The sequence below is a fragment of the Nerophis ophidion genome, linkage group LG20 (assembly GCF_033978795.1).
Source record: "Nerophis ophidion isolate RoL-2023_Sa linkage group LG20, RoL_Noph_v1.0, whole genome shotgun sequence".
Classification (NCBI taxonomy): Eukaryota; Metazoa; Chordata; class Actinopteri; order Syngnathiformes; family Syngnathidae; genus Nerophis; species Nerophis ophidion.
In genome coordinates, this window is record NC_084630.1 from 18296574 (window position 1) to 18317390 (window position 20817).

Genomic DNA, 20817 nt, shown 5'->3' on the forward strand with positions numbered 1-20817 from the left:
TGGCATTAAATACTGATAAAGTTGAGGAATGCTCATCAAACACTTATTTGGAACATCCCACAGGTGTGCAGGCTAATTGGGAACAGGTGTGTATAAAAACAGTTTACCAAAAAATGCTCAGTCTTTCACAAGAAAGGATGGGGCGAGGTACACCCCTTTGTCCACAACTGCGTGAGCAAATAGTCAAACAGTTTAACAACAACGTTTCTCAAAGTGCAATTGTAAAAAAATTAGGGATTTCAACATCTACGGTCCATAATATCATCAAAAGGTTCAGAGAATCTGGAGAAATTACTCCACGTAAGCGGCATGGCCGGAAACACACATTGAATGACCGTGACCTTTGATCCCTCGGACGGCACTGTATAAAAAAATGACATCAATCTCCAAAGGATATCACCACATGGGCTCAGGAACACTTCAGAAAACTACTGTCACTAAATACAGTTCTTCGCTGCATCTGTAAATGCAAGTTAAAACTCTACTATGCAAAATGAAAGCCATTTATCAACAACATCCACAAACGCCGCCAGCTTCTCTGGGCCCGAGATCATCTAATATCGACTGATGCAAAGTGGAAAAGTGTTCTATGGTCTGACGAGTCCACATTTCAAATTTTTGGGGGAAATATTCGACATTGTTTCATCCGGACCAAAGGGGAAGCAAACCATCCAGACTCTTATCGACGCAAAGTACAAAAGCCAGCATCTGTGATGGTATGGGGGTGCATTAGTGCCCAAGGCATGGGTAACTTACACATCTGTGAAGGCACCATTAATTCTGAAAGGTTTTGGAACAACATATGCTGCCATCTAAGTGCCGTCTTTTTTATGGACGCCCCTGCTTATTTCAGCAAAACAATGCCAAGCCACATTCAGCATGTGCTACAACGGCGTGGCTTCATAAAAAAAGAGTGCGGGTACTTTTCTATCCCGCCTGCAGTCCAGACCTGTCTTCCGGCTATCAACGAAGATTTGTGTCAGCCTTTCAGTCTGCGACACATAGTCTTTTTGATAGTAGGCTATTTTAGCTAATATAGACACTTACATCATATGCTGTCTTCATTATAACACTTATATTAGACTTTTAACGTCATTTTGTAGTAGGCTATTATAGCTAATATAGGCACTTACATCCTGTGTTGTCTTCATTAAAAGACTTATATTCGGCTTTTAATTTTTTTGCGGCTCCAAACAGATTTTTGTGTTGTATTTTTTGTCCAATATGGCTCTTTCAACATGTTGGGTCGCCGACCCCTGGTGTGGGTGGTAAACCATTATCATTTGAAAAAAGAGTATGGTTAAACTAGGGCTGGACGATATGTTCTTTTATTAATATCCCGATATTTTTTAAGCCTTGTCACGATACACGATATTTATCTCCATATTTTGTCTTAGCCTTGAATGCACTGATGCATATAATCACAGCAGTATGATGATTATGTGTCTACATTAAAACATTCTTCTTCATACTGCATTAATATATACTCATTTTAAACTTTCATGCAGAGAAGGAAACCTCAATTAAGTCAATTTAACAAAATTGTATTTATTAAACAGTTATTAAGCAGTGGCACAAACATTCATGCCATTTCCAAAAAAGAAAGTGCAAGATTGTCAGAGACATTTTAAAACAAGCTATGAGTGCACTTTTGTGCATGATGTCACTAAGATGACATATCAAAACAACACTAAATTAAAGTGCACTTTTTGTACATAACGCCACTACAATAGTTAAAAATAAAAAAAGTTCACTTTTGTGCATGATGTCACTAAGATGACTTATCAAAACAACACTAAATTAAAGTGCACTTTTTGTACATAACGCCACTACAATAGTTAAAAATAAAAAAAGTTCACTTTTGTGCATGATGTCACTAAGATGACTTATCAAAACAACACTAAATTAAAGTGCACTTTTTGTACAGAATGCCACCACAATAGTTTAAAACAAACAAAGTGCACTTTTGTGCATGATGTCACTAAGATGATTTATCAAAACAACACTAAATTAAAGTGCACTTTTTGTACAGAATGCCACCACAATAGTTTAAAACAAGGGTCGGGAACCTTTTGGGTGAGAGAGCCATGAAAGCCAAATATTTCAAAATGTATTTCCGTGAGAGCCATATAATATTTTTTAACACTGAATACAACTAGATGTGTGCATTTTTAAGACCAACATTTTTAGAGTACCGTATTTTTCGGCGTATAAGTCGCTCCGGAGTATAAATCGCACCAGCCGAAAATACATAATAAAGAAGGAAAAAAACATATATAAGTCGCACTGGAGTATAAGTCACATTTTTTGGGGACATTTATTTGATAAAACCCAACACCAAGAATAGACATTTGAAAGGCAATTTAAAATACATAAAGAATAGTGAACAACAGGCTGAATATGAGGCATAAATAACCAACTGAGAAGGTGCCTGCTATGTTAACCTAACATATTATCGTAAGAGTCATTCAAATAACTATAACATATAGAACATGCTATAAGTTTACCAAACACTCTGTCACTCCTAATCCATAAATCCCATGAAATCGTATAGGTCTAGTCTCTTACGTGAATGAGCTAAATAATATTATTTGATATTTTACGGTAATGTGTTAATAATTTCACACATAAATTGCTCCTGAGTATAAGTCGCACCCCCCGGCCAAACTATAAAAAAAAAAACTGTGACTTATAGTCCAAAAAATACAGTATAATAAGTATCTTATTCTTTTTAATAACATTGTTATTAAAGCTAACCAATAATAAATATATATCACTTCTTACCAATAATGCGACTTCTTGAACAGGTGCGAAAGAAAATAGATGGTTGGATTAAAATGCATGAGAATGTTTTGAAATTTGAACGTTATTTTTAACACTGTGATTACCAGCGGAACTATTTATTACTTATCGTGTTAAGCAATGTCAGCTAAGATTAATCTGAGAGCCAGATGCAGTCATCAAAAGAGCCGGATCTAACTCTAGAGCCATAGGTTCCCTACCCCTGGTTTGAAACAAATAAAGTGCACTTTTGTGCATGATGTCACACAATATATTTCAATAAGTGTCAAATAAAAATGAGCTGCATAATAGGAGATGAAATAGTGTATGTCTGTTGAGATCTGCCGCTCGGATCTTACATTATTAGGTTTTAAGTCATTTGTGTTTATTTTCTTGATTCATGGACGCTTCCGAGTCTTGGTTTGTGCACTTCCTGGTTTGTTTTTGTCACCATGGCAACACCTGCCTTTGTTTGCACACCCGGTTTTGATTAGTGACTCTATATTAACCGACCTGTTTCATTTACTCGTGCTGGTCTCGTCAAGTTTGCTACACGCCTTTCCATGTCTTCGTGACTCCTGACTTCGGTAATAATCTGTTTTGTACTCGCTAGTTTTCACGCCTAGCCTCTTTGTTTTCTACAAGTTTACTTGCTAATGCTTCCGCGCTTAACCACCTTCCGTTTCCCTAGCTCACCCGCTAGTAGAGATTTGTTTGCCTTTTTCCTTAGCACTAGTGTTTTTGTTATTAGCCTGTTTTTTAGGTAAATAAATCTGTTTTCTTACCTGTACGCTGTGTCAGTGTCCCGACTGCATCTCGGAAGAAGCACCCCTTGCGCACGATGCCACCAAGACGTCACATATGTCCTTCGCTATGTGGTAGGTTCCTGCGGATGTTATCTCCTTCAGTTGTTGACTAATTTTTTCACATGGTGTTGATCTGGAAACGGTTGTTTCGGCATTTTGTGGGTGTGGCACCGAACGGAGATGTTGACATGCAGAGTTTCAAGCACTCTTCATTCTCTAGCACAGGGGCCGGGAACCTTTTTGGCTGAGAGAGCCAAGAAGCCAAATATTTTAAAATGTATTTCCCTAAGAGCCATATAATGTTTTTCTTAACAGTGAACACAACTAAACACGTGTATTTTTAAGTAAAACCGACATTTCCAGAGTACAATAGGTCTTTTATTCTTTGTATTAATATTGTTATTCTGAAGTTAACTGTGGAGGGGGCGTGGCCTGCGGGCCTGCAGCAAAGCGGGATGTTGCCAGGACCGGCCTCGAAATCAGCGACAGGTGCGTAAATGGCCCACCTGGGCCTTGTTATCTAATCACCTGTCGCTCTGTCATAAGCAGCAGCCAGGAGGAGGGACGGGGTCGGGGCTGGAGCCAGAGCGCGAGTGAGGACGAAAGAAAAAAAGACACTTGCTGGAAAGCAATTGAGAGAAAAATAAAATAAAACAATATTGTAACCCTAAAACAGGCTCTTGGTGGTTTGAAGAACCCCCAGGAGGGCAAGCCCCACACTAACCAATAATAAATAGATTACTTCTTACCATTAACGCAACTTCTTGAACATAAAAAAGCATGAGAATTTTTTATATTTTGAACGTTATTTTTAACACTGTGATTACAAGTGGAATTATTCATTACTTATCGTGTTAAGCAATGTCAGCTCAGATATATCTGAGAGTCAAATGCAGTCATCAAAAGAGCCACATCTGGCTCTAGAGCCATAGGTTCCCTACCCCTGCTCTAGCACATGGGTGTCAAACTCTGGCCCGCGGCCCTTGAGGCAATATCAAATTAACATTAGAGCTGGCCCACCGGTACTATAAAGGCACTGCTTTTAGTGTTGTCTACAATATGTTGTCACGTCCGCTTTTACTCCATACAAACAGCGTGCCGGCCAAGTCACATGATATAAGCGACTTGTACACACACTTAAGTGAATGAATGCCAGGCATACTTGCTCAACAGCCATACAGGTCAGACTGAGGGTAGCCGTATAAACAACTTTAACACTGTTGGAATTATGCGCCACATTGTGAACCCACACCATACAAAATTGACTAACACATTTCGGGAGAACATCTGCACCGTAACACAACACAAACACAACAGAACAAATACCCAGAACCCCTTGCAGCACTGACTACCACCAAAACCCACCCCCCACCACCAACCCCACCCATCTCATTATTATTTTATTTTAAGATTTATTAGCCAGTGGAAAAATGTAATGTTGATATTTACCTCAGAAGGCTGCAAATAGAAAAGAGGCATTAAATGTTTTATTCAAATTGCATTTATTTGACCTTTTTTTATTTCGTTTGTTTTTTGAACGTGAATTTTGTACAATTAAGTTATATAATTATTGCTTGTTCCATATTCATTGTTCAAGCAAATCAGTGTAGCAAACTGAGCAATAGTTAATAATTTATTCATGCACTTTTTCTTGCTACTTCAAAGCTCTAATGTTTGATTAATTCATTATTGTTATTTTATTTTCAAATGTATTATTAGCCTGCTGACCAAATTTATTTTAATATTTACCTCAGAAGGCTGCAAATAGAAAAGAGGCACTCAATTTTTATTAAAATTTTATTTTAAATGCCATTGATGTTTTTTAATTATTATTATTAATTATTTGAAACTCGATTTTGTATGTCACTATAAAGTTATATAAGCCTTGCTTGTTCAATATTCAATGCAAAACTTGTTTGGGTCCCTATTAAAAATGTTCATTTGTTCAACCCTTGGTCTGCGGCTTTGTTCAGTTTAAAATGTTGGCCCACTCTGTATTTGAGTTTGACACCCCTGCTCTAGCAGGTGACTTTTCAAATGATGCTACAAATTAGCAGAAGGTGCTACTTTTTGTAGCAACGCTTTTGCCGCATAATTGTTCCGACATCTTCCCGCTTGAAGCCAAACCACCTGTGCTGTTTTTCTTGGGAATTACTTCTTCCTTCATTTGCTACCAAATTCGCACCTTCTCTCTCTCTCTCGTACTACCACTCGCACCACTCCGCTAGCATCACAGCTAACGTTACCCATGCCGCTACCTCTCTGCTCGGCGAGGGCGTGTTAGTATGTGACGTATGGAAGAAGGTGCGCTTGTTTTAAGTCTCTGTGAGAAGGAGAGACAAGAAAGGGTAGGAAGAGCCTGTGGTATAAATCAACTGCATGAGAAGTGTTGCGTTCTGACCCGTTCTTCCTTCGGTCAACGCCCCCAGATTGTTTGATGACACATAAGCTGGTTTTATATCAATCAGAGACAGAGGCTGCTCATTTTTCTATTTTATTACCAAAGCACTTAGGGAGATCAATCTAGATACAACATTTCAAAGGCACGGTCCAAATTGATCTAATCCTAAAATGGCAGTTTCTCCCGCCTCACTCACTCTCACCCGCCCCTCTTCTTCTCCTCCCTACCTTGGACAGTTGAGATAACAGATTGTTATGTCTTCATTCCAACATTCCAAATTCAAGGTCTATGTAAAAGGCTCACACTTTAGCTGTTCTAAAATCTGACTAGGAAATAAAAAGACAACCAAATCCAACAGAAGGTATACTAGAAAATCACGATAGTCATTTTCTATATCGCACAGAGACAAACCCGCGATAAATCAAGTATCTCGATATATCCCCCAGCCCTAGGTCAAACTCTTGAGTATCACTCATTCTCAATATATCATTAATATAACTTTTTTTCATAGCAAAAAGTGATGCGGTCAAACCTCTCCTGCAGATGTATGTTACCTTTCATTGAAAGAAGTGCCTTTCAGCCACAAATCATATTTGATGTCCTGTATTAACTTCAAGGACATCGTTCACTTTGCTGCTATGCACTTATTAATTATCCAGTCTAAATTAGCCGGGAAGGATGCTTCTTCATCTTCTGGTGTTAGACTCACTCTGGGCCTCATCATAGGAATAATCATCATCAGCCTAGAATTTGCTCCAAGACCAGTAAGGTAAGAACAAAAGAGGATAATACTGCAGTGTCAAAGTAGCCGATCTCAATAGATTAGATTGAATATATTGAATCCCATTTCTTGTTTTGTTAGCAACCTTTTGCTAGCGTTAATTTTAGATGTTAGAATGCTTTAAAAAAATAAATTATAAGGCTAATTTAAAATCCTTTACATTTCTCAAAACATTACAGTGCGCCTAATGTGTGTAATCATTTTGGTTGTGCTTACCGACCTCAAATTGTTTTTATTTGCTACATGGTGAAATGATAAGTGTGACCAGTCACAGATAAGAGATACGTGTAGACTGCAATATGACTCAAGTAAACAACACCAACATGTTATATGTTCCACTGGCGCTCAAAAATCTATCAACATGTTTTAGTACGACTTTGGTAAGCTATAAAGCCGCACCGCTTGATGGGTTGTACTGTGCTTCAACATACGAGTATTATTATGGTGTGTGTATAAGGTAAGACATATTATCTGGTGTTTTGTTTCGCAATATTATGCAAAAGCAACTTTTTTTTTTACGTTTTTGTACCAGCTGATTTGTATTTGGGATCTAAATAAATCTTGAAAAATTGCGCGCTTCCAACTTTACAGTCCGTGGGGACAACATAGTTGATAAATTTCTTCTCTTTCACCAATCTTTTTGTTATGGGACATTCATCCTCTCCCGTTGCCATTTCCGATATAAAAAAGCATAAAGATCTTACTGATATCCGTCAGTAAACTCACCATGAAAGCACTAAAACATACCGGTGTAGTGAGTTTACATTATTCACCCAAGGAACTTTAGTTATTAGAGAGTTCCGGTGGACACATTTCCGGCGGATGAGGAGATGCTGCCCCTTTATTGATTTAAGTAAAAATCACTCTGGGCCTCATCAAGACCAATAAAAACACAAGAAAAGAGGATAACACTGCAGTGTCAAAGTAGCCAATCTCAGTAGATTAACAACAACCTTTGAAAATTTAAAACATGTAAATTATATTTGAAAACTTACAAACCCTGTTTCCATATGAGTGGGAAAATTGTGTTAGATGTAAATATAAACGGAATACAATGATTTGCAAATCATTTTCAACCCATATTCAGTTGAATATGCTACAAAGACAACATATTTGATGTTCAAACTTGTTTTTGTGCAAATAATCATTAACTTTAGAATTTGATGCCAGCAACACGTGACAAAGAAGTTGGGAAAGGTGGCAATAAATACTGATAAAGTTGAGGAATGCTCATCAAACACCTATTTGGAACATCCCACAGGTGTGCAGGATAATTGGGAACAGGTGGGTGCCATGATTGGGTATAAAAACAGCTTCCCTAAAAATGCTGAGTCTTTCACAAGAAAGGATGGGGCGAGGTACACCCCTTTGTCCACAACTGCGTGAGCAAATAGTCAAACAGTTTAAGAACAACGTTTCTCAAAGTGCAATTGCAAGAAATTTAGGGATTTCAACATCTACGGTCCATAATATTATCAAAAGGTTCAGAGAATCTGGAAAAAAAACTTCCACGTAAGCGGCATGGCTGGAAACCAACATTGAATGACCGTGACATCAATTTCTAAAGGATTTACTTAGGGCTATATAAGTAAACATTGATTGATTGATTGATATCACCACATGGGCTCAGGAACACTTCATAAAACCACTGTCACTAAATACAGTTTGTCGCTACATCTGAAAGTGCAAGTTAAAGCTCTACTATGCAAAGCGAAAGGCATTTATCAACAACATCCAGAAACGCCGCCGACTTCTCTGGGCCCAAGGTAATCTAAGATGGACTGATGCAAAGTGGAAAAGTGTTCTGTGGTCTGACGAGTCCACATTTGAAATTGTGTTTGGAAATATTCGACATCGAACCATCCAGACTGTTATAGGCGCAAAGTTCAAAAGCCAGCATCTGTGATGGTATGGGGGTGTATTAGTGCCCAAGGCATGGGTAACTTAAAAAAAATTGTATGGGCAATGTATATGGATGTGAACATGGATGGCTAATAATGATTATTATTATTATTAATATTATTGTTGTTATTATCATCATCATCATCATCATCATCATCTTCATTATTTTATATGTATTATTGTCATCATTTATTGTCATTGCTATTGCTATTGTTCATATTGTTATTATTATTGTTATCATTATCGTCATTATTATTGTTTAGTCATTGTTGATACTATCATTATTATTATTATTACTTCTATGACATCACCCAACTAGTTAAACTATATGAATTAGTATCAATAAGAGAAATACATTGAATTGTGTGTGTGTGTGTGTGTGTGTGTGTGTGTGTGTGTGTGTGTGTGTGTACAAACAAACCTATATGCAATTTGAGTTATACTAATATTCTGCAAATGTAAAAACAAATATGAATTCTGACTAAAGAATTGGTTCCGATGGAAACTAAGAAAAGGGATTTGGGTACACTATCTGGAGTACAGGGCAGGCGAGTGGGGGATCTTATGTTCGTGGATAACTCCTCTGGCAGGGGGCTCCCCTCGTCTCTTTTAATGCACAGCATAGGACACATAGCAAGAGTGGTCCTCAAGACCTGTTGCTCAGGAGCATCAGCTTCATAGCCATTGATCCACTTTTAACCACTAGTATCACAGTTAAAATGAAAGCTTGTTCCCATAGGCACCAACAACTGTTAATAATGTTTAGACAAAAGTGTATATTATATTTACTATATATATAGTATTTATATAGGTGTGTGTGTGTGTATATGATGGACATATGTGTATTTTGGGTATATGCATGTGTGTATGTATGTGATTATGTGTGTATATGTATGTATTGTATGTATGTATATATATATATATATATATATATATATATATAAGTATATATAAGTATATATATAAATTGTATATATGTGTGTGTATATAAATGTGTGTGTACATATGTATATATGTAAGTGTATGTGAATTTAAATGTATTATATATAGATAATATATAGCATCTACGCAGCAACCACTGAATCGAAATATATTATATATATTATTGTATTATATATTGTATATATATATTGTATATGTATAGGAGTGGGACCTAATAAGTTTACTTCTTCCCACTCCCTTTTGAGCCAATCTTGACATCTACAAAAGATTAGTCACATGTAATGTTTTCAATGTAGGTGTAAAAATAATGTATTTATATATTTCTTTTGTATTTTATGTCATTCTCTTGTTTTGTTTGCATGGCTCAAAATAAACCATTCATTCAACTTACACATCTGTGAAGGCACCATTAATGTTGAAAGGTACATACAGGTTTTGGAACAACATATGCTGCCATCTAAGTGCAGTCTTTTTCATGGATGCCCCTGCTTATTTCAGCAAGACAATGCCAAGCCACATTCAGCACGTGTCACAACAGCGTGGCTTCGTAAAAAAAAGAGTGCCGGTATTTTCCTGGCCCGCCTGCAGTCCAGACCTGGCTCCCATCGAAAATGTGAAGCGTAAAATACGACAGCGGAGACCCCGGACTGTTGAACGACTGAAGCTCAACATAAAACAAGAATGGGCAAGAATTCCTCTTTTAAAGCTTCAACAATTAGTTTCCTCAGTTCCCAAACGTTTATTGAGTGTTGTTAAAAGAAAAGGTGATGTAACACAGTGGTGACCATGCCCTTTCCCAACTACTTTGGCACGTGTTGCAGCCATGAACTTTTAAGTTAATTATTATTTATTTGAACATCAAACATCTTGAATATGGTTGAAAATTATTTGCAAATCATTGCATTCCGTTTATATTTACATCTAACACAATTTCCCAACTCATATGGAAACAGAGTTTGTATTTTTATTTGTTTGAAATTAAATCCACAAAAGATTCCCAAAAACTAGTGGTGTTTAGTAAGTTATACGCAAAGAGATAAATATAGATGGGAATAGAAACAGTGCTGGGTGGGTCTCAGCTGTTTTCCAAGTCTTTAGCCTGTGGGTGCATTTGTCTGCTTCTTTATTGTGTTACTTCTGTCAATGCTGGACCTTGGCTGGTATCAGACAGCTCAAATGACAACGCTGCCGGCAACAGACAAGGTAGTTGATAAAAAAAAATACCGGATCGTTGTTTCCAACCTTTTCCTCCCCCACCAGCAACTCTGGACAGCCTTAGTGGGATCAGACCCGTTTGTAAGGCAGATCCCCCACTTGATGTCGGTGTTTACAACTCTGTGTGTGCTCCGCGTCGCTCTTCATTAAAATCAGACGGACCTTGAAACGCATCCATTGTCCTTTGGCTGACAGCGGCTCAGACAAAAGTAGTTTTTTGACGGTGCGGCGTTATGCACCTCCTTGCCAATTAACGGTGCCGACAATAACCCCTATCACGGTATCTGAGGCTTTTCCTGCCTTGAGTGGACATTTCTTCTAATGAAAGGCAACCTCCACATGACATTTGGAACTTGTCCGCTCGGAAATATTTAAAGGAGACCTGCACTGTTCTTGGAATTGCCATTATCAATCATTATGTGGGACAAGAACACATACACTATATTGCCAAAAGTTTCTTACCACCTGCCTTGACTCACATATGAACTTGAAATGCCATCCCATTCCTAACCCATAGGGTTCAATATCACGTCCGTCCACATTTTGCAGCTTTTACAGCTTCAACTCTTCTGGGAAGGCTGTCCACAAGGTTGCGGAGTGTGTTTATAGGAATTTTCCACCATTCTTCCAAAAGCGCATTGGTGAGGTCACGGTCGAGAAGGCCTGGCTCTCAGTCGCCGTTCTAATTCATCCCAAAGGTGTTCTATCGGGCTCAGATCAGGACTCTGTACAGGCCAGTCAAGTTCATCCACACCAGACTCTGTCATCCATGTCTTTATGGACCTTGCTTTGTGCACTGGTGGGAGCATGGAATTGTCTAAAATGTTTTTGTATCCTGGAGCATTCAAAGTTCCTTTCACTGGGACTAAGGGGCCAAGACCATCTCCTGAAAAACAACCCCACATCATAATTCCTCCTCCACCAAATTTCAGTCGGCACAATGCAGTCCGAAATGTAGCGTTCTCCTGGCAAACCCTAAACCCAAACTGTTCCATCAGATTTCCAGATGGAAAAGCGTGATTCGTCATTTCAGAGAACGCGTCTCCACTGAAGCCGTTCTAATTAATCCTAAAGGTGTTTTATCGGGTTCAGGTCAGGACTCTGTGCATAACTCTGTGCATAAGCAAGGTCCATAGTCTTTATGGACCTTGCTTTGTGCACTGGTGCACAGTCATGTTGGGAGCATGGAATTTTCCAAAATGTTTTGGTATCCTGGATCATTCAAAGTTCCTTTCACTGGGACTAAGGGGGCCAAGACCATCTCCTGAAAAACAACTGTTGGATTTTGTTGTCTTTTTATTTCCTCGTCAGATTATAGACCAGCTAAAGTGTGAGCCTTTTACATAGACCTTGAATTTGGAATGTTGGAATGAAGACATAACAATCTGTTATCTCAACTGTCCGAGGTAGGGAGGAGAAGAAGAGGGGCGGGTGAGAGTGAGTGAGGAGGGAGAAACTGCCATTTTAGGATTAGATCAATTTGGACCGTGCCTTTGAAATGTTGTATCTAGATTGATCTCCCAAGGCGCTTTGGTTATGAAATATCAAAATGAGCAACCTCTGTCTTTGATTGATTTAAAACCAGCTTATGTGTCATAAAAGAACCTGGGGGCGTTGACCGAAGGAAGAACGGGTCAGAACGCAACAATTTGGGGGCTCCACCAAATTTCACACTTGGCACAATGCAGTCCGAAATGTAGCGTTCTCCTGGCAACCCCTAAACCCAGGCTGGTCCATCAGATTGCCAGATGGAAACGCGTGACTCATCATTTCAGAGAATGCGTCTCCACTGAAGCCGTTCTAATTCATCCCAGAGATGTTTTTTTGGGTCCAGGTCAGGACTCTGTGCAGGCCAGTCAAGTTCATCCACACTAGACTTTATCATCCATATGTTTATGGACCTAGCTTTGTGCACTGGTGCACGGTGAAGCGAAGTGAAGTGAATAATATTTTATATAGCGCTTTTTCTCTAGTGACTCAAAGCCTTTTACATAGTAATACCCAATATCTAAGTTACATTTAAACCAGTGTGGGTGGCACTGGGAGCAGGGGGGTAAAGTGTCTTGCCCAAGGACACAACGACAGAGACTAGGATGGCGGATGGCGTAAGCGGGGATCGAACCTGCAACCCTCAAGTTGCTGGCACAGCCACTCTACCAACCGAACTATGCCGCCCCATGTTGGGAGAGGAAGGCGCCCGCTCCGAACTGTTCCCACAAGGTTGGGAGCATGGAATTGTCCAACATGTTTGGTATCCTGGATCATTCAAAGTTCCTTTCACTGGGACTAAGGGGCCAAGACCATCTCCTGAAAAACATTCCCACACCATAATTCCTCCTCCATCAAATTTCACACTCGGCACAATGCAGTCCAAAATTTAGCGTTCGCCTGGCAACCCTTAAACCCAGACTGGTCCATCAGATTACAAGATGGAAAAGCGTGATTCATCATTTCAGAGAACGCGTCTCCACTGAAGCCGTTCTAATTAATCCCAAAGGTGTTCTATCGGGTCCAGGTCAGGACTCTGTGCAGGCCAGTCAAGTTCATCCACACCAGACTTTATCATCCATATGTTTATGGACCTAGCTTTGTGCACTGGTGCACGGTGAATTGAAGTGAATAATATTTTATATAGCGCTTTTTCTCTAGTGACTCAAAGCGCTTTACATGGTAATACCCAATATTTAAGTTACATTTAAACCAGTGTGGGTGGCACTGGGAGCAGGGGGGTAAAGTGTCTTGCCCAAGGAAACAACGGCAGAGACTAGGATGGCGGAAGCGGGGATCGAACCTGCAACCCTCAAGTTGCTGGCACAGCCACTCTACCAACCGAGCTATACCGCCCCATGTTGGGAGAGGAAGGGGCCCACTCCAAACGGTTCCCACAAGGTTAGGACCATGGAATTGTTCAAAATGTTTTGGTATACTGGAGCATTCAAAGTTCCTTTCACTGGGACTAAGGGGCCAAGACCATCTGCTGAAAAACATTCCCACACCATAATTCCTCCTCCATCAAATTTCACACTTGGCACAATGCAGTCCGAAATGTAGCGTTCTCCTGGCAACCCCTAAACCCAGACTGGTCCATCAGATTGCCAGATGGAAAAGCCTGATTCATCATTTCAGAGAATGCGTCTCCACTGAAGCCGTTCTAATTAATCCCAAAGGTGTTTTATCGGGTTCAGGTCAGGACTCTGTGCAGGCCAGTCAAGTTTATCAGCACCAGGCTCTGTCATCCATATATTTATGGACCTTGCTTTGTGAACTGGTCATATTGGAAGCGGAAGGGGCTCGCTCCAAACTGTTCCCACAAGGAGCATGAAATTGTCCTACGCTTGTAGAAACAGTCTCTATGACTAAATGCTTGATTTTATACACCTGTGAACAGCCCAAGTGATTAGCACACCAGCTTCTGATTATTTCGACGGGTGGCCAAATACTTTTGCAATATACTGTATATTTTTCCTTTTTTATGCATTCTAACTCATAAATAAACATTAGCAAAAGTCAGCTAACAATGGATGCAATGGGATCTGCTCTATTCTGCCAAAAAGAGCTTTAAAAATCAAAAAACCTCAAAAGGTTTATGTACACACTGTAAGTATACAGTATATGTAGTGTAGTAACAACCACATTAATAATAATATGTAATATTTACATATTTTGGTCATTTGGTCATTGTTTACATTTCATCAGTGTCCGACCTGAGATCGGTTATTAGAGGGATCCGGTCGGACGTTTTTTCACGGGACACATTTCCGGCGTTATTGTTGCACTAGTGAGCAACGGATGAGGAGATGCTGCTCCGTTCTTGAATGAAGTAAAGTCTGAATGTCATTAAAACAGTTAGCGCCATCTTTTGACACTTCTTCCACTCCCGTCCTTGCACGCTACACCACTACAACAAAGATGACGGGGAGAAGACGCTGTCGAAGGTGAGCCATGTAAATAAGACCGCCCACAAAACAGTGCGTCCTGAAGCGACTGTCAGAAAGCGGCTTGGAGATGATCAGACAAAACTTTTCATTTCTTTGGTTTGTTTCGGAACTTCGGCCATGATGGCAGTAATTGTTCTTGTTGTTGTTGCACTAGTGTGCCAGTAAAGTCTGAGGGTCATTAAATTAGTTAGCGCCATCTTTTGACACTTCTTCCACTACCATCGTTGCACGCTACACCGCTACAACAAAGATGACTGGGAGAAGATGCTGTCGAAAGTAAGCCACGTATAAAAGACCTCAAAGCTATTTTATTAGGTACATGATGTAATGATAAGCATGACAAGTAGATGGCGGTCACTTATAAGAGATACGTGTAGACTGCACTATGCTGGCAATATGACTCAAGTAAACAACACCAACATTTTATATCTTCCATTGAAAATTTAGAACATTACACAAATAAATAAGACCCGCCCACAAAACGGCGCATCCTGAAGCGACTGTCAGAAAGCGGCTTGCAGATGATCTGTATAACATCATCCATACAACATTTTGACCAAAGAACTACCATCACATGTTATGTAGACCACAAGGAAGTGTTTTACATCTAGAAAAAATGTTATAATATGACCCCTTTAATGCGCCTTTTGTATGAGAATAGACCTGAACAGACCCACTCATCGGCAGTGCGCCTTATAATCCAATGCGTCCTATGGTCCGAAAAATACGATGTATGTGAAATAGTTAGTCCAAATAACCTGAATAAGCAAATTTTCTGCTGCATTGGTTTGAACAGTTTGGAAAATGTGACACATTTGGGGAAAAAAATCTTGCAAAATATTCGGAAATCTAAAAATTACAGGTGTCCGATAATGGCTTTTTTGCCTATATCCGATATTCCGATATTGTCCAACTCTTAATTAACGATTCCGATATCAACCGATACCGAATGGAATTAAACATTTTTATGCCTAATTTTGTTGTGATGCCCCGCTGGATGCATTAAACATTGGAATAAGATTTTCCAAAATAAATCAACTCAAGTTATGGAAAAAAATGCCAACATGGCACTGCCGTATTTATTATTGAAGTCGCAAAGTGCTTTTTTTTTTTTTTAACACACCTCAAAACAGCAATTTGGAATTTGGGACATGCCCATCCCTGAGAGAGTATGAGGAGGTTTAGGTGGGGGTTTATATTGTAGCATCTTAGAAGAGTTAGTGCTGCATGGGATCTGGGTATTTGTTCTGTTGTGTTTATCCTGTGTTACGGTGTGGATGTTCTGCCGAAATGTGTTTGGCATTCATGTTTGGTGTGGGTTCACGGTGTGGCGCATATTTGTAACAGTGTTAAAGTTTTTTATACGGCCACCCTCAGTGTGACATGTATGACTGTTGACCAAGTATGCTTTGCATTCACTTGTGTGTGAGTGAAAAGCCGTAGATATTATGTGATTGGGGCGGCACATAAAGACAGTGCCTTTAAGGTTTTTTGGCGCTCTGTACTTCTCCCTACGTCCGTGTACCACTCCGTACAACGGCGTTTTAAAAAGTCATAAATTTTACTTTTTTAAAACCGATACCGATAATTTCCAATATTACATTTTAAAGCATTTATTGGACGATAATATCGACAGTCCGAAAAAAAATGATCCATTCATTTCTTATAGTCATGTTGTTGCAAAATATTCGGAAATCCAAAAACCTTGTATTATGGAAAATGTGAGAATTGAGCATCAATAAAAAGAAAATTTTTTAAATCAGTGAATAAAAATATTTCATAGAAACATTAAGATACTGAATAGCATAGCAGTATACGTGTATGTGAACGGGGGTCCGGGGTTGTAAATTTCCAGTACAATTGTGGATAAAGTCATGACAGGGGTTTTTTTCTCCCGGGATGCATACGGACTACACTTGTGAAGGTAAGGAAATTATTTAATTATTCCAACTCAATGTACTACAAAAAGCGCTCAAGGCGAAGGCACAGCTGCAGGAAACAAAAGCTAAGACTCTGGACATGAAACATAAAACATGGAAACAAAAAAATCACTAATTTGTGCTTTGAAACAAATAGCAAGAACTATGGACATGAAACAAAAAAACTTCCTGGACACGGCATGAATCGAACAGCATGATCCATGGAAAGAAAAGTCAAAACAGGGCAATGTCGCCAGCCGACCAACTGGCAAAACAGACTTAAATAATAGTCTCTGATAAGAGCAGGTGCGTGATCCTAACACATAAGACGGGTGAAACTAATCAGTCGTCACGGGAACTCAAACAAACAAGGGAACGCTAACAGGAACAAATGGAGTCCAATAAATAACAAAACATAATCCAGACCACAGAACATGACCGATATCCTGTCTAAATATAAATGGTCCCAGTTTGTTGATACCAAACAGAACAAACCACAGTGTCTATTTAGATATCAAAGTAAATGTTGTTAGCCAGTGGTTTACTAATTACAATTGTCCTTCCATACTGACAACATACATTTAATAGTGAACTTTGAAGACTTGAACACAATCACTGTTGAGCCTCTCAAGTGGTTTCCCCGCAGAGCAGAAGCCAAGATACGGGTCGGGAGGGTTTAAAAGAGGAAGCATGTTTTGCTCTGGAAAAGGTAAAAACTACTTGAAAACAACAATAAATTGCAGGATTCTCGTATTTTACGATACAACGTTAACTATAAATACGTCACATTGAAGGGATCGTGGTAACGAGCTTAAGAAGACGACAACCGTAACGGATACCTGCGGTGCATTGACTTAGAAAATGAATGCGGCACCGACCGAGTCCTCCAGTTTTCTCACAGCGAGCAAGGGCTTCTCCATTGGTCAGCTAGTGGGGACTGAAAGGAAAAATACTCCCTGCCGTGTGGGATTAAAGGCATGACTCAAACTAACACCCAGATAGTTTTATGCTCAATTGACTACCTGCGGTTTCGTAAATATAAGCCTTTCTTACTCCGACTTCCTGTCCCGCATTGGAATGAATACCAAATGACACGACCCTGAGAGCTTCATGACACCTCCAAAACCTTTCTTAAGACATAGTTTTCGCTTTTCACAGTTTTTTTTTACCATTTTAGAGAAGTGTTACTTGGTACGTTAACACCATTGAAAGCATGTACGGTCTCACAATAAAGGAAATAAGTATTGAACTATTGAACAGTAAGGTAAGAAAGACGATTTATCAGCATAATAATTGAGACCCCCTACCTGGAATCCCCCGGATCACAGACCCTCGCTGATTGTGAACCATGGCATCCCGTTGACAACATCCCATAGATTGCCAGTTTTTTTTTCGCCGTCGGTCTCGGGTTTTACTTTTCCTTTCTCGGAATAGGTGCGTCCCGCCCTGCAATGGTCGTTCCTCGGTCTGATTGGACGGTTCTAAGCGAGAATTTGTCAGCCTGGCTCTTGTCGTCATGACAACTTGCCAATAACCCAACAGGGGTGTGTTTGTGGAAGGCTGGACCAGCGAGCAACGATCGCAGTCTTGCTTACGACAGAACACCGCATCGTTTTGCATCACACGACTTCCACCCCCGAGCAGGCTACGCTAATCTTTTCAGTTGGCTACCGTAGGGATGTATGGACTACCATCCGAGTCTACGAGCAGCTGTCCCATCAAGGTTTAATAGCTCAGCGTCTTGCTCCGCAGGATGCCAAAATCCGCTTAAAACTATTCAGCAAGGTGACAGACTTCCAAAGAAAAAGTTCAAAGACTGATTTTTGAAGACCTTGGCTAACCGATTTTAGATAGTTTACTAATTCCGAAATGGAATTCGTCATCTTGCACCTTCGTATCCGTCACAGGAATATCTCACGTTAGACTAGAAAGTCAATCAAAAATATGCCTCACAGGCTGGAACAGAGCAAAATAATTACCAAGAGACAAAACACTCGAAGGAGAAATTGAGTGACATGAAAGAATATTCATATTTTCAGCCACACTAACCAAAGTGCATCGCAAAAAGATTAATGTTTGTTGGGTTTCTACTGAGTAGCAGAGCCTAGATGGCGAGTTCTCAGGGTTCTTGCCAGTTACCTCCCGCAGAGCAGGAGATGATGACCTTGACCAGTTGAGACAGAGGACCGTAGCATCTAGACTCCTTTGATTACTAATCCCCCTTAACAATGTGCGCCACTCGGTTCCTACCTGGCCTTCTAGCTGAAGGCGGCTTGATGGTGGCCATTGAAAGCAGGCGATGAATGGAGCGTAGCTGCTGGAAGCCAGACTCCCCGGGTAGCAGCTGAGCTCTGTTGGGCCCCAAAGCCGCATGCAGTCCAGCTTTCATGGAGTTTCTTTAATCGGTTTTGGTGTGTTCTGGTAGAAGAACATCTGCCTGGTTTAAGTCATTTGCATTTGTGTTTTTGTAATTGTAGAGGCTAAATGTGTGCGGTAGTGCCATGATAAAAGCACCACACACCAAATAACTTCAAAGAGTATTGGAACGTTTCAGTAATTGCCGATTCAAAGAAGCTAACATTTAATCTATCTATCAATGTTTATTTATATAGCCCCAAATCACAAATGTCTCAAAGGACTGCACAAACCATTACGACTACAACATCCTCGGAAGAAACCACAAAAGGGCAAGGAAAACTCACACCCAGTGGATAGGGAGAATTCACATCCAGTGGGACGCCAGTTACAATGCTGACTATGAGAAACCTTGGAGAGGACCTCATAAGTGGGCAACCCCCCCCCCCCTCCCCCCAGGGGACCGAAAGCAATGGATGTCGAGCGGGTCTAACATGATACTGTGAAAGTTCAATCCATAGTAGCTCCAACACAGCCGCGAGAGTTCAGTTCAAAGCGGATCCAACACAGCAGCCAGAGTCCCGTCCACAGGAAACCATCCCAAGCGGAGGCGGATCAGCAGCGTAGAGATGTCCCCAACCGATACACAGGCGAGCGGTCCATCCTGGGTCCCGACGTGCGGTCCATCCTGGGTCTCGACTCTGGACAGCCAGTACTTCATCCATGGTCATCGGACCGGACCCCCTCCACAAGGGAGGGGGGGACATAGGAGAAAAAAGAAAAGAGGTGGCAGATCAACTGGTCTAAAAAGGAGGTCTATTTAAAGGCTAGAGTATACAGATGAGTTTTAATGTGAGACTTAAATGCTTCTACTGAAGTAGCATCTCGAACTGGTAACTGAACATTGAAAAAAAATGTGATAAAATCTGCATCTGCTGTGTTTTTTGAGACATTTGTGTGAAAATTCTGCTTGGGTTTTTTGTAGTAAAACATGTCTTTGGTAGAGAAAGAAAATTCTGCCAATGGACATTGAGACTGAGGTAGGGTTGTTCGGTATACTGGTATTAGTATAGTACCACGATACTTATTACTCATATTCAGTACTTTACCGCCTCTGCAAAAAACCGGTCCTCGTCACATTGTGTCATTTCTAGTTTACGAGCAGAGGAGCATGTTCGGCAGCGCACAATCACTGAGTACTTACACAGTGTGTAGACGCATTTTGGCTTAAAAACGGACAATAAATGTGAAGTTATAACACTGGTGCTTTAAGACATAGCTAGCTGGCTAGCAGCTAAAGACCATTTTTGATTGATTGATTGAAACTTTTATTAGTATATTGGACAGTACATACATATTCCGTACAATTGACCACAAAATGGCAACACCCGAATAAGTTTTTCAACTTGTTTAAGCCGGGGTCCACGTTAATCAATTCACCAGCCGCAGTCGGCAGTGTTTTAGCTACTTCTAAATCACTAATCCTCGTCTCCATGGCGACAAATAAAGTATGTTTCTTACAAGTATCAAACCGTAGCTCACCGGCTTCACAATGTAAACAAACGCCATTGGTGGATCTACACCTGACATCCACTGTAATGATACCAAGTACAGGAGCGTAACTAGTTGATACTACTATGATTGCGTCGATATTTGGCATCACAAAATCTGCTTTCGGACTTTGAATATGAACAATCTATGATCTTATAACTACTTGGTATCGGATTGATACCCAAATTAGTGGTATCGTCCAAAAGTATCCAAACAACAGAAGAAT

The 20817-nt window shown here is 40.1% G+C and overlaps 1 long non-coding RNA gene across 1 annotated transcript in view; it reads right to left on the reverse strand.

Moving 5' to 3' along the window:
- Nucleotides 1-18207, reverse strand: part of LOC133538591 (uncharacterized) — a 113164-nt gene extending 94957 nt beyond the window's left edge. Inside the window, exon 1 of the long non-coding RNA XR_009803047.1 lies at nucleotides 17993-18207. This is a non-coding gene — a long non-coding RNA (uncharacterized LOC133538591). The remainder of the gene's footprint in view (nucleotides 1-17992) is intronic.
- Between the last annotated feature and the right edge of the window lie 2610 nt (nucleotides 18208-20817).